Source organism: Lipophrys pholis, assembly GCF_963383615.2.
Source record: "Lipophrys pholis genome assembly, chromosome: 15".
In the NCBI taxonomy this organism is placed as follows: domain Eukaryota; kingdom Metazoa; phylum Chordata; class Actinopteri; order Blenniiformes; family Blenniidae; genus Lipophrys; species Lipophrys pholis.
Genome location: NC_137642.1, coordinates 22985981 through 23001448, shown reverse-complemented (window position 1 = coordinate 23001448; position 15468 = coordinate 22985981).

Sequence of the window (15468 nt, the reverse complement as noted above, 5' to 3'; positions counted from 1 at the left end):
GACCTCTCCGGCTGGGATCGGCTCCAGCCCTCTGTGATCTAAAGTTGAAGCAGTTAAAGGAGATTGATGGATGTTGGGTTTTTACAGTTTGTGTGCTGAGCCCGTTGTTTCTCTTTATATCCATGGATACGTATATACAGTGCTTATAGCCACAAAAACTGACCTCCCAATGTGAAGTGGAAGGACAAAAGCATTTTAGTGAATCAGCTCAGGACACCGTATTGTATGAATCCAGATCTTCTACCAAAATTCATAAACACACATATGAACAATATTAACTTTGATCATTATGAGAGCCTCATTACTGTATCCTCAATACCAAAAGGCCAAATTAGGCCCGAACGCATCTATCAGTAGGTTTTATGAGAACTAAGGCTACTTGAGCAGAAGCGCCTAAACAATGGCACCATTACACGACTGCACCAACGATATTTAAATACCTATGTGCAGATTCTGTGTTCTGTTCACAGTTGTAGCAGATGGAAGAAGGAAAAACGTTAATTAAGCAGAGAAGCCTGGACACAAAGTTAGGCTGCAACAGTGAAGTGAAGCTGAACTTGTGCCAAGCTGTCAAACGGAGAGCCAAACACCCCAAGCCTCAATTTAATTGGTACCCAGCAATGAACTCAGCGAGAGTAAATGATTGATGATTGTAAGCTTGTGCTGGAAGATATCTCCATATAAACATGCTAAGTAGATTTTCTACCGACTATAGTGTGTGATTGCACGCAAATTAACAGTCTGTGCAGATATAAAGACATGTCTCCCTTTTGTCCTCTTCTCTGTTTGAGGAGGAAAATAATCCCAACATGTAACATGGTGTCATGTAAATCAGCCCCCGCAGCCACTGAAGTGTGCCGTCTTTCAATTTAATTCCTTTTGGGGGCTATCTTCCGTCTACCACACAATGAGCGGATCCGAAACGCGTCTCATTACGCAGCCGTCGTCTTTACAGAAGCACTGGAAACCTTGAAGAGGAAATTGAGAAAGTGTTGTATTTATTGCTTCATGTCAAAGTAGCAGAAAGGGACATTTTCGGCATCCACTAAGAGGAAGCGGCTTTGAATCTTATATGAAGCATCTCAAGCTCCACGGCTACAGAAGCATGAGGTAGGAAGTCTGTCCCGTCTCCGTCTGAAGCAGTCAGGTCTGAGCGGCTTTGACAGACAGGAGAGAATCTGAGGCGATCACATAATTGGGATGAACAGCAGCCCTTTATTCAGCCCGCAGGAGTGATGCACACAGACGACAGCAGTATTAACGACGCTCCGCTCGCTCCACAGGATAATCACCTTTTATCTGAGGGATGGGTGGAGATTAAATCTGGAGGTTGTGAATCATTTAACTCATCTGGAGAAAAGGTAGCGGAGTGACTGAGCTCTTTACGATGTTTTTGTAAGGCTTTTCATACCTGACATCACTGTAGTTTATTTAAAAAAAACTAAAAAACACTGCTGTCAGCGATTGTGTAGATTATCCAGGACTGAGAAAACAATTCTGGATATATTTTCTTTAGAATAATTATATCTTAATAACCTCCATGAGAGAGGTGAATGACACTACTTTGAATAATGATAAATAAAAAAAAACACACCTACAACCTTGAGTCATATTGTTTAAGTCGGTGTTTTCAACACTTGCATTTTCATTTCAACTCTTTCCTTTAGAGAAATCTGCTTGTTCAGCTCAGCAACTGATTACCGTACCTTTATCAGGCTGTTAAGACGTCATGGTTTTAATTCAGTTCTTTTCACTTCCACATAATTTAATCTGTCCAAGCAGATGATAGCAAAGTTCTCAGTCTCTGACAGAAGTTTTTCTTTGTTCTTTTTGTTTCCCTTCAATTTTATGTTTATGTTACCCCGGCTTAACTTTGCTGTAAAAACTAGTATATGGAAGAGAAAATGGGTTAAAAACAATTAAATTATGTGTGTATGTACGTGAGTAATAAAAGTAGTTACAGTATAAATGAAAAAATGTTTATTCTTCATAATACTTTTTTAACAGGATACACGATTTGCTTCCATACTCTCTTTTCTGTCATCTTTCTATTTTTAGTTTGTACATATATCAACATTTTATCATCATCTTTTGTTGTATTCATGTTGTCGACATGAATACAATAGAATACAGTCTTAAAACTACTTTTATGTGTTTAAGTTTATTTTACTAAGCTGGCACAGTGGACAGTGGTTAGAACTCTTTAGATTTAGAATTCTTTAGATTCACGAGCTTCCATCCACAATCTAATGGTGACTTTATACTCAATATTAATTAGTGTGTCCCTTTGCGTTAACCCATCAGCTGTACCTCATGTGTCTCAGCTGTAAAAGCATGAATTCTTCCAAAGCAAGAAATCATTTCTTTTGATGGTATGAAGTTGTAGAAACTGCAACTCATATAATTCACCCAAAGGTTCGTTGATTCTCTTTTAACAGCATCCGTTTTATTATGAAAAGTCATGAAATGTTGATATTATTTTTGTGGCATTTGCTTAAATGTACATCTGAGACTTACATGCAAATCTTTTGATGCCTAATTCATGCAGAAAGTGAAGGAAGGTCAAAGGGTTTACAAACTATTTCTTCTTTCTGTATCAACTACTTTTCGGTTTGGATTCCACGTCCATCAAAACTTATCTTGCTATTCATGGCAAACCATTCCTAAACCCCACATAAACTACTATCCTCTCACACCTTATTTTGAAATAAATCGTCAATTAACACCAATCACAGTCTTCACATCACCTGATTCCAACCATATTGATAAGACTGATCGCAGAAAGAGAAATAACTATAGTTTGTATCTAGGAGAGAAATCCTCGAGGGCCCAATTTTGACTCACTAGTATTACCTCAGACTTGAGCCGACTTATCAGCACCGTCACCATGAAACTGAAAATGCAATCAGAGAGGGGAGCCAGGCAGCTCTACTTTGAGCTGCCAGTCTTTGAAACTCCTCCGGGAGTTTTGACTGTATTTGATGCAGCCTGGCTGTCAGCTGCTGATTCATTGTCTCATATACGACCACCCAAAGAGCATACAGTGAACACACGGGGAGGCTTCAGAGCAACTTTAAATGGTGCTTTACCTATGCAGCATGCATGCATCTATATGAAGACCACATGTAAGATTTAAGCTCTCATTAGAGACATCACGATACAGAACAATGCAAACAGAAGAAGAAGAATAAAATCCATTCAGCCATAAAGTAAAGACTCCTAATGGTCCATTAAATGCACTCGCGTCGTTTTAGGAAAGCAACCACAGAAACCTCGCAGTGCATGAAGTGAAATGGAGCTCAGGTAACAGGAAGGAGAGGAGAGTAAAAGAAAAGACACAAGCGTGGCTGCTGGCTAGTGACGTTGAGTTGATGCTCTGAGACTGAGCTTAACGATGCTTGAAGACTGAACACTAACAGGCTTACGTTGCATTTTGCAAATATTTAGATAAAAAAAAAAAATGGATTTTCAGATCTTAAGACAAACTCAAGCTTTTAAAATTAATTACAAACATAAAATCCTCCACCGCTGTGCCGCAATTCTGTTTTTAGAGCATTGAATAGATAATAAAGATAATAAATTGAATAAGCTGCAGCCACATACAGTAAGAATCAAATCTCATCAGAAGGATAGCAGGCCCCTGTGGGTCTGCTGAGGGGAAGGACGAAGACGACAACGTGGCTTGTGCATTGAGTAAGTACGTTTCTGGCAACTGTATCGAACTCGCGTGCCAAAATATTCTGAGACACTTCCTATATATTCTGATTGGAGGGTTTTTAGAGCATATACAGTCACAGCGCGGGATCCTGGTTCTAATTTTGCAGCATTTCTGAAGGACTTGGCTCCACATTTTTAATGGTCAGAGAATTGCTTGAACAATCGCCAAGTTTTCTTTTATAATGGGAGATCTCAGTAACACTTTGCAAGGATCCATAATGAAGATTATGGCTGAATGAATGAGCGTCACTCACTGTGAGCTCTGGGTGTGGAAAAAGAGCCGACACTATTGCTCATTATCACCTATTGCCTCGTTCCTCGGTGACGCAATCCTGCACGCATCATTTCTAAACCCAAAAGGATTCAAGCTCTAGTCTGACGGACAAAAAATAAAAGTGACTTTAAGTAACTTCTTTGTGCAAAATTGGCCACCGTTGCAGCCTGTTGTCACTCACCAGTCATTCAGCATTCAGTGAAAAGAGAGAACATGGTGAAAGTTTTAGATGTAGAGATCGGGTTTTGCATGCATTTCTTGATTTCCCCAGTCTCATTACTTCACATGGATTGGGCAAATACAGAGCTTGACAAGTTAGTGTTGAACTTGTGACTTGAAGCGTAGTGCTGTGACGGTGGCGTTCAGCGTGCATGACGGACTCACTTCTTGTCTCATTCTCCTTCCACTCACTCGCTGTTTATCATCACTGTCGGCAGAGACGCTCTATTGTTAAAAGTCGCTGCATCTGCCGAAGGAAATTTCACCCTTAAATAATGGGCTGTTTTGTGACTTGAATAAGCAATCGACTCCCTGAAATGTTGCCAAAGAAACAATCCTGGAAAAACACTCAGACTTAATTGCAAATGGCATAATTTCAACGACGCGTGGTCCAGATTTCTTTTGAACGTTACATGGAGGAAGTGAGGGAGGGTCTTTGTTTATCCTGAGACTGAGTTAAAATGCAAAAAAAAAATAAAAATAATGCTTTTTGTCCTCAAACGACTGTTGCAGAGTTGTCTGAAATATTGTTGGAGTCTGAATGCGCAGTCAGTTGTTTGTATATAATCACTCACAGTAAGTGTATGCGAGATATATGTTCAATGCTGCTACGTGTGTGTTTGTGTGTGTGCAGGTCTGCAGAAAGTCGACGGGCTGCTTCATCACCATCCTCGTTGGTTATGCAGACAGACTGAGCAGCAGCACTCTGGACGTTGCGCCGTTTCCCCTCCAGCATCAAATATTCAACGCACACCTTTTTCACTGCTTTCCTGGACGTTAAATCTCTACACCTAAAGGCCTTCTGCAGAATGTTGATACTGTTTACCTGCAAGCAGAAAGCCTCCCGAGGAAATTTCAACTCCTTTCTAATAGAAAACCAAAGCGTCTGTTAAATATCACAAACGCAAAGAGGAAAAGCTCTGTGCTGCCGGTGAAAGAAGTAAAAAAAAAAGAATCCCAGTACACCTGATCTCATTCTGCACAGGCATTTCCTCATGGTAAGAATAGTTTGTTGTTTGTATGGCAGAATTCCTAATGTTGTTTACATCATACAATATTATTGTTACCAGCTGATTCGTGGGCAATAAAAAATAAATAAAACTTCACACGTGCGATTCACATGACATGTTAGTGTTTGGCCCTTTTTTTTGTCCAAAAGAAACAAATTGAAGGTTTAATTTCTGTACACATTTGCTTCCAGAAATATCCCATTCATTATCACGCTTTGTAGAAATAACATATCAAGGTACATGAATTGGCTTCTGGTTTTAATTGCATTTAGAGGATGATTAAGATTCATGAGCGTTACATAAAATTAGGGTGAACTTGTCAGGGGATAATGTGGCAAGTAATTTCTGTGATGTTGGTTCAGGTAAACAGGATGGTTGTCAAATGTAGGAAAGAACACCTCAATTTTTTGTCATTTGATTGTATTATTTTTATTAGTTTCTTCATTTACGGAAAGTGTTCAAATTGACAAGATGCGACAAGTTTAGGCAAACAAAATAAATATAAATTATTGACATCCTTTATGATCGACACATTAAACATGGCCGCAGGAGGTGGATATATATATATATCAGCAGTTTGCGACTGTTCCACAGTCATTCACGACTAGTGGGCAACTCAAATAAACACCAAACTGAACTAAAACAAAAAGACAGGGATAAATGAAATAGTGCTAATATTGTGCATATAGTTTAAACGATATCTCATAGATTAGATGATTTCCCATGACTTATGGAAAAAGCATCCCCCTGACCCCTGGATTGTTGCGCCAGCTGCACACACTAAAACCACTGCTTCAAGATGTAACAACTTATAATCATTCTTTTTTGTTTTGTACAAATTCATTTACTGAAAAGTAAATTATCTCTTGAGATTTTTGGCCACAAGCCTCAACATTTCCTGCCAGATATTTTACTCCAAATGAATCCCTGGTCTCCAGCAGCCTGGACCAAACAGACCAACATGTGCAGTCGCCAAAATCAATTTTCTGTCAGACGTTATCACAGTTTGAGCCACTCTGAAGCCGTCAGCCTGATCTCAGCCTGAAACACCCAGAGACACACATTCTCAGACCAACAAACCTCACTTTCCTCCTATTTAACCAAACCATGATCAGTATGTAGGAGTGTGCCGAATTGATTAGGAAAGAATGTCTCACACAGCATGTTTTGGTATAATTGTGTTGATGTTTTTTTTCTGTTTAAACACATTTGCGTCTGTTGGCTTTTCTTCGACTTGCAGCCTCTCCGCCTCCACCCGTTTCTCATGCCACAGCTCCACCGATCACGACTTACATGTTCCAGTTTGTCCCGCCTGCGAAGCCAGACGCTGGCCGAGTAGTCCTGATGTTGCACCGCCGTTATGACCGAGCTGGCTGTGATCCCGCTGGCCGAGAACCCGAAGCCCAACCCCTGACCCCTGGGGTCCGGGCCGATGATTGGCCCTCGGGGCCCCCGCAGATCCATGGATGGGCAGCTTGGTGAATCGTGCAAAGTCTCTCTCACTTTTAGCAAAATTATTATCTTGCTCCGCTTTATTAGTTGAAGGTAAATGCTCCTTTGATCAAATGCTTTGTGGACATTTTGCTCGACTGCACTTAATCGGTTGGTTTAAAAAAAAAAAAAAAAGTCAATACATGCATTTAAATGCATTTATCATTTTGGTTTTAAATCAGCTTGTTGCAAGCATTTGGCTCCAAAAAATTGTCTCTTGATTGTCAAAAAAATATTTTAAACAATTGAAGCTTTCTCACCTCCAGTCACTTAAACAAAACCTGAGTCAATCAATAAATAACTGTCACCGTCACCATTCTGTAGGAGCTTCCCTGTCTTCACTTCTGCTGGCAAATATCCACAGGCTTCAGCAAATCCTCCTCCTCTTCCTCCTCAGTACCTCCGTACCTCAGAGCTTCACCTCCTCATGATCAAGCAGGGATCCTCAATATGTGCTGAGCAATGCCAGACTGGGCGCCTCAGCTCAGCGCCGACCTCTTAGGCTGAGCTCTCTGCACATCAGGGAGTGTCGGCAGCACTGACCGGGACTTCCACCGATTCAGGCTTTCCCAGTGTGGGGAGTGCATGTGTGAGGGAGAGGAAAGGAGAAGAGGGAGGGGTGGAGAGACAAAGAGGAGGAGGTAGAAAGAGAGAGTTGTGGGGAAGGGGTGGGTGGAGGGGGTGGGGGCATGTGGTGATGCAGCGTCACCGAAGAAAGAGAGACCCTTTTGTAAAACACAAATAAAACTTGATGGACACACCCCTACAGGCATCAAACACTTTTTTTTTTCTTTAAACTCTCCTTTCACCTGATGGCCTTTCAGTCTTTAACCTTTTCATTTCTTTCAGCAGTTCAGTCTTATTTAATCATGTTTTCTATAGTAATTCTCTGTTCAATACATCTCACTTTCCTTTCAGGTTTTCTTCCTGTGAACCCAGGAGCAGCCATTCTTTCCACTTGCACTCAAATCAGTCTCACGTCTGATTTCAGTAGTTTTTTCTTTCCTGTGATTCATTACAGATGTGTTCCTGTGATTAAATTTAAAAACACAACCCCAGACACACACACACACACACACACACACACACCTTGGCACATCAGAGCGGAGTGGTGCAGTGAGGCTGCAGTAACTCTCTTCCCTTACCTTGGCTTGCTTCACTGTGCCATGGAAGAGCAACTAAGCTTAAAAAATTGTAATTGGCTTAAACCTGGAATATGGGCTAACCGCATATATGCTGTATACACACACGGTGCTGTTTCTACCTCTTCACAGAACCTGGTCTAATTTCCTGCTGCATTGCTAGCCTTCACTATATTTATTAAAAGCCCAATTTTACTAAAAGATTCATGAGTTATGCTGTAGGAGTTTTGTCTCCTAGAATTTCACAACCCATAATGTGTGTATTTTCTGGTTCAGGATCCCAAAAGTTGAACCCCAGAAGTGTACTGTGGTCACAGACTCTTAGGTGCAAAGAAAATATGTTTTTTTTTATGCTTTTGGGGGAGATTCCATTGACATACATCTATTCCCTGCATAGCTATATACAGTTATAACTATACAACTCATTGGGACTTCAGTTTTTGTTTCTTTGATGACATGAATCATTGATTTATAGTGACTTCAATTCATTTCCTTACTAACTTATTCTAGTATAGCCAATTTACATAACCTTGGCCTTACCGCATGAGGACTTGTGTCATAACACACACACATCTGTGTATAGACTTCGCATAGCCTTTACTTATCTGGAACGACAGTCAAATACATCGTGACCCTCAAAAACAGACAAAACACTGCAGAAGATGTGCTTTCAGGGTCCAGATCTCGCAAGTACACGTGCACGTGTGAAAAACAACTTCCATTAACCCTAACCCATATTACAACTTGATCCTAATTCCTTAATCCATACCTATCATTGAACCAAACTTAACAGTTTACCTCCAGGCGATTTGTTTCTTGTTCCCAAAAGAGAAGCTAGTCCCCACAGTGTGGTTTGTGTGAACAGATTTATGTCCCCTCAATATGAGTAATTTTCATACAAGCACCTTCCAGCTGAACATTGAAATCATTAGAGGCCAACAGCAACCGCGCCTTAGCTCACCGAAATGGATACGACCCATTTTAATTGCATGCCTTGACTCCCAGCCACTGCTTTCACGATGCCTGCAGTCTACAACAGAATGACACAACATACATCTGCTGCTTGATATTGACACAAAGAAAGAAGTTGCACTTGATTTTCTAAAATGAAGGAGCTGCTAAATTTCATTTTCAAGTGCTGATCTGTGCTGATTTCAGTGGAGCTCAGTCTGCATGTTGCAGAGTCCATTAGGCAGCATTAACATCAATATTTCCTGATTTTATTATGACGCAAAATGCAGAAATGCAGCCGTTATCATCAAGACACCTTGTGTGTAAGCACTCAAAAGCTTTGAAGACTTTGCATAACAGTGAGCAGCTGTTCAGCAGCAGGAAAGCGACAGTACATTAGTAGCGACAATACATTAAAACCGCCCATACTTTATGGAAAACAGTTTAATTAAGGAAAAGGGGGAGATAGCAAATAGATTCAATCCCAAAACCCGCAGAAGAAATAAATCTAGAAGGGACGACAATAGATGCAGCAGATTACGTCAACTCAAACCCCAACACAATGTTTTTGAAACCAGCGTTAGAAAGGCAAATCTGTGACATCGTCAAAAGTTTTAAGAAAACAAGTAAAGACGTCGATGATAGAGACAGGTAAACTTTCAAGTGTGTGATTGATGGAATCAGTGCACCGGGAATTAGTCTATCTATTTAACTTGTCCTTTGAAACTGGAGTACTTCCCCAGCTGATGAAAACTCCAAAAAATGGAGATGAACACTTTTTCACCAACTACAGGTCGATCTCAATATTACCTCTGTTCTTTAAAATATATATATAAAAAAAAATGTTTATAGATAGATTTGATGCTTTTGAACCAAAGAAAATCAATCATTAACAGATGGGCACTATGGTTTCTGACATTATCTAGAGAGCCTTGTTTATTTATTTTGTGATGGGGGAAGTGTGTATGAGATTTTGCTCCAACCTACACACTTTCAGCTGATTAGTTTGACAATTGATAGTTGTTTGTTCCGTTTTTGTTTTTCTGAAGACTGCCGAAATAAAATTCAAATTCAAATTCATTGGCAGTTGTCATCCATGAAGTTGCACTACCGCCATCTGCTGGTTGTAGCTAATCCATACCATTCCCACTGCTGAAACGAAAGAAAGAAAAAGTTCTAAAGTTCCAAATGATGGACCCGAAAAGGCCGTGTGAAGACGCATGTCTTTATCTCAAGAATAACAAAGACCTCAGAACTGTGACAGATGTGAGCTACCAGGAAGCTGACCTAGAGCAAGAGTACGAGATTACCAACGAGCTCAGGTAACTCTTGGCTTTGAGAGGCGAGTACCTTCAGGTGAAGACTTCCAAAGAGTCTGACTCTCTTCTCTGCCACAAAATAGAAGATTTGAGCAAAGAGCTCCAGAAATGTGAGAGTGATGAGAACAAACAAAGAGTTGTGACGGCAGACAGAGTCGCAGAACAAGAGGAAACCTCTGCGCTCCACAGAACACTTCAGGGTCTGAATCTCCAGTTCAGCAACGAGGAGGAGGTCAGAGCAAAGCGAAGGACTGCTGAGGGAGAGAAAGGTGACGGTGTGAAGCCCTCCCTTCGTGAGATTGACTTTGATCCTGAGCCGCAGAGCCGGATCACAATCCTGACCAATGGGACGACGGCTCAAACCAACATGGTGTGGACGGGACACCTCATCAACTTCATGTGAGAGGACCAGAGGGGAGCCGTCACCACTTCCAATGCTGCTAGAGCCTCGTGGGTGTGGGTGTGGGTGTGTGTGTGTGTGTGTGTGTGTGTGTGTGTGTGTGTGTGTGTGTGTGTGTGTGTGTGTGTGTGTGTGTGTGTGTGTGTACACAGCTGTTATATATATATATATATATATATGTATACGTTGTGGCAGAGAGGTGATTAAGCCCTGATAGGAATCAGGTGTGCTGCCTCACCTCTCTGCCCATAAAGGAGAAGCCGCCAGACACACGAGGGTGACAGGCGGGAGTAAACACACAGCCTCACAGGCGAGAGCCTGAAAGGGGCAGTGGTGTCTGGTGTGGGTGGTTTGAGTTGACTTTGTGGGTTTTCATTTAATAAAAGAATGGACTTTGGAACGCTTGACTCTGCGTCTCTGTGGGGGAACCTGACGGTGGCATGCTCTCTAACAGCTCTGGATCAAATTTGACAAGCAGTTCAGGGGGGAAACGGGGAATGACAAATCAATTACACTCAATCAAATCAATATATGTTGGCTTCCCCTTTAATGTCAGGCAGAATATCTCTGAACATGTGTTGGAGGTACATATTGCTCAGCCTTTTCTTTTCTGATCAGTGAGACTTGAAAATGATGTATTTTTTTCAGTTGCTGTAGTTTTTTTTTTTTTTCTCTCCACAAAGCTGAGTCATGCACAAAATAATGAGGAAACACATCTCTAACAAGTCCCACTCCCTCTTACTCACTCCTGTTGTTTTCCAGTCACATTTCTCTGCGCGAGCAGAGAGTACGAGGGGCTATCAGTGGAAAACGCCAGCTGAATACTGAACATCGAGGTTAATGAAGGAAATTCAACTGAGCCCAAGCCAAATCAGCCCCGCAGAAACACTGAAACCTCCTTGAAAGGCTTTTGGGTTCCAGCCATGAAGAAATCCATCACAACATAAAGACACTTGTTAAAGGTGTTTTGATTGATGAATCACTTCCCATTTGTTTAAAGTGCTCAAAGGAATTCCCAGGGTCAGGAAACTTGATGAACCAAAAAAAAAAAAATCAATAATTATGTACCTTGTTCCCCTCAGCAACCAGCACAATACAAAGATCTGGACTCTGTCTTTCTCTGTGTTTGGTGGATCTGCTCAGTACCTGCAGTAGCAACTGACTGTCAACCATTCGCTCCACTCCTGCAGGATTGTCTGAATTTGCATATCATTAACAAAAATAAAAAAAACATTTATCTCCTATTGACGTCTCCCTTCTTACCGAGAACATCCCACTCCTTCCTGTCTCTCACGGAGGAGACGCAGAGGAAACAAGAACAGATAATATGCAACGTGCACAAAGTGATTGACCAGTGTACATGCCGAGGTTAATTCTCAGAGATACCACGGTGGATTGAAGACTCTAAACAACCCTTTTTCTTGGGAATAGGTTGAGTTTCCCATGATATTTCTCTGAGGTTTTATTGCCGTCAATAACATTCAGTCAACAATGGCTGAGACCGTTCCTCACTTCAGCTCATCAGTTTTCTACAGATTGTAGCTTCAGTACTGCAAGAAATACAACACTTAGTCATCAGATTAATAATTTGCTCTGGTGAATATTTTGTATTTGGAACTTCCTTTTTTTTTTCTTGTTCCCTGGAACAAATGTTCTTTACTCTCTTTCCAAATCAGACATTTAATACGTCAGGGATTACTTAAATCGGGGGTGTCGAACATAGGCCCCGTGGGCCAAAGCTGCTAGAAGCTCGAAACAAGTGACGGAAATGTCTATATTTTCACAAAACCCAACAATGAAGCCAATTTTAATTAAAGCTTTCTGGTGCGAATTGCAGCTCAAACCCTTTCATGTGTGGATGTTACTAATGATGTGAGAAAAAATAAAGGTTGATGCAGCTGCAGAGGTGTATAAAAGCAATCTACTGCCTCCCTGAATCAACACAACATCCAGTCAAACACACAAGCAACACACAGCCAACATCACACTCCACAATGCTCCCGAGGCGGGAAACAGGTGTTATGAGACCATAAGTCAAAGATATAAACCTCTATTTTTTATAGTAAATTCATTCTCTTCCAAGAAATCATTGGCAAATTCAAGCTGGAAACTCGTTTTGTCTGAAATGATCTCATTGTGCAGTACCAAGAGTACATTCAAACTGCACAATACACTGCTGATGGAGATTATAATAGCTCCATCTTAGTAACTTACTGTCCACAAAGCATGATATCACATTTGAGGGACTCTCGAAGAGCTCAATCAGCTCACTCCCAGTAGTTTTAGTATGTCTAACAACCATAGCTAAACACAGCTTTAAATTCCCTATACCTTTTGAATTATATCTGCACCAACAACCGTCGCAGTTTCCGTTTGGGGGTAATAACACAAACCATTTTCATTATTTACGTGTATATATTCATATCTAACCGTTGAATAATAGATAAAGCCTCACTCTCAGTGTTATGAAAGTCCCAGTTATTTATTGCTCTGACGCATTTTAATATAAAAAAACTGTGATCATGCAGTTTATTTCATGCAGGCCCTATGACATCTACTGTAGCTTGTTATCCAGTTTCTCAGGTCGAGCTGAGCACATGAACATAAATCTACTCGAATGCACATTTCCCGAAAGCACATCGCCGTAATGATTGCACTGTAACCTTCCATGACCTTTCCTTCACAGAGGTGTCCAAAGATTAGTCAGCCAAACATGCCTCAGCCAGAATCAATAACTTCCTAAACCATCAACAGCAGTGACAGCGAGGGACACCTTACCTCCATCGCTGCTTCCAGCTCTGAAAACTCCTGCAGTCCATAGGAGAGTGTGCAGACTGCTTCATCGCAGCCCGAACGGACCGTTAAATACCCGGGGCCGTATCCGGTTGGTCCTGTGATAAGAACCCAGAATAAGGAGAGGTTAATAGACTCTCTGTCTGGATGAAAAGTGAGGATTAACAATTTCCCACGTCCTGTAGAGTAACAGAAGAAACTGCTTTAGTGTGAATCATTTACATTCTGAGCGATGATCAATCTGTTCAATTCAATCAAAAGCGGAGGCTCTCACATATTGCCCTCATTCACAGTTGCAGTCCACTCCCATTACTTTATACACGGTAATAAGTCCTGTTATCTATTGACTCTTTAAAGCTCTCTCGATCTCTTTCTCTCCTCCTGTGACTCCGGGATCAGTCATTCACCATCTTCTCTTCCACAGACTCAGGAGGCCACAGGTGGGAGGAGAAGAAAGTAGCAGTAAGGTCATGTTGTTGCACCTATAACTGTTCCACTGGTGCAAATTTAAAGGTGAAGATCAATTCAGTCCTTTTCTTTTTTAACTCCCCATCTTGTGTTTTTCCCCACAGACCAGCAGGAGCTAATTACACAGAGTGGCTCCTGTCAGATTCCTCTGTTATCTCAGGCTGCCAAAAAGGGGAAATTCACCAACAGAACTGAAGATAAAAGGTTCAAAACCAGGGATGCACCGATACCACTTTTTTCCAAAAGGGGTACTGTATGAGTACTCACCGATACCGAGTACTTAAATTTACTTAAAATTATTAGTTTTTTATGACAGTGCCACTTATACTGTAAGTAAACATTGCGGTGCGCGGCCCCTTTAACAGACGCGCTGCTCGCTTGACCAGTGTGCCGGAGAGAGCGAGCGGGTCTAGCACGAAGCTGTACATAAAACTAACTGGCAAATAAATACAACAAGTGTTTATTTCAGAAACTGAGTTCCATGTCCTGCTTAACACCGGGGTGTGAGGCGGGGGAGTTAACCGCTCCTCACTGCCCGCCGTGATGTGCTCCTCACCGTGCCTTGCAGCGACGTGCCGTAAATCGCGCTGTTATGTCGTCAGTGTCTCTTCCTACATAACAAGGATTCGGACTCCAGTAGCCAATTAACCTTTTATTTATGTTCACACCGGTTATACACGAGCTGCGGCCACTGCAGGATAACTCAACACACACACACATACTACAATGCCCTGTGTCCGTCTCAACTACAACATCTCATAGGTCTAAATGCACAACTCACGCGCTGCCGTAAAGCGGTATTGGGTGTCGTGGTATCGAACCGATACCCGATACTGGTATCGGTATTGGTGCATCCCTATTCAAAACGAGAATCTTTTCTAAAAGATGAGACAATATTTGGCTGCAGAACAAACCCCAATATAAAACGTGTGATAAATGACACACAAACAGTGATAGATTCATAATAATAAATCTTATAATTGGGAACATGCGTATGTGGGATGAGCAGAAGAGCTGGGTATGTGGCACAAACAGCTTTCCTTTGCTTAATTGTTCAAAAGAAAGAAAAATGTATCATGTCCGGTGTGTTTTCCACTGATCCTCTAACAAAAAGACCCTCATAATGACAACCTAATTAACTAATTTTGGAATGTACCGTATTTGCTTATCTGGAGGAATACTCTCATCCAACATTCACACGTCACAACTTTTCGATATCTCACACAGATTTCTTACAACATATCTGTCACATGTTAGTAAATCATATCTCTCTGATTAGTTGCTTGAGTTCAGCAAACATCGAGATGGAATATTGTCTTTCCTTTGTTGTCGGTGTCCATGCGAACAAGGAGAAACCCTCTGCACATAGATATGAAACAATAACATGTACAGCACAAGAACAGTAACTCAGTTGTTGTTGTTCTCCCGAAACGCAAACAAATACATAAGTGTTTCCACAAAAATGTGCCAACTTTAAATAACATCAGTACTGAATCTAAAGTTATCTATGATTCTAAAAACATCTGATGAAAAGAAGTTGTAGATTAACTGTATTACCTTTAAAACAATGAAAAATACTTATCAGTTAACCAAATTGTGACAAAAAAAGTTGAGGATAAAGAAGTCCAAAATGAATTAAATCTCTTTTTCCAAACATCAAATGGTGAACATGCATGGAAAGTTC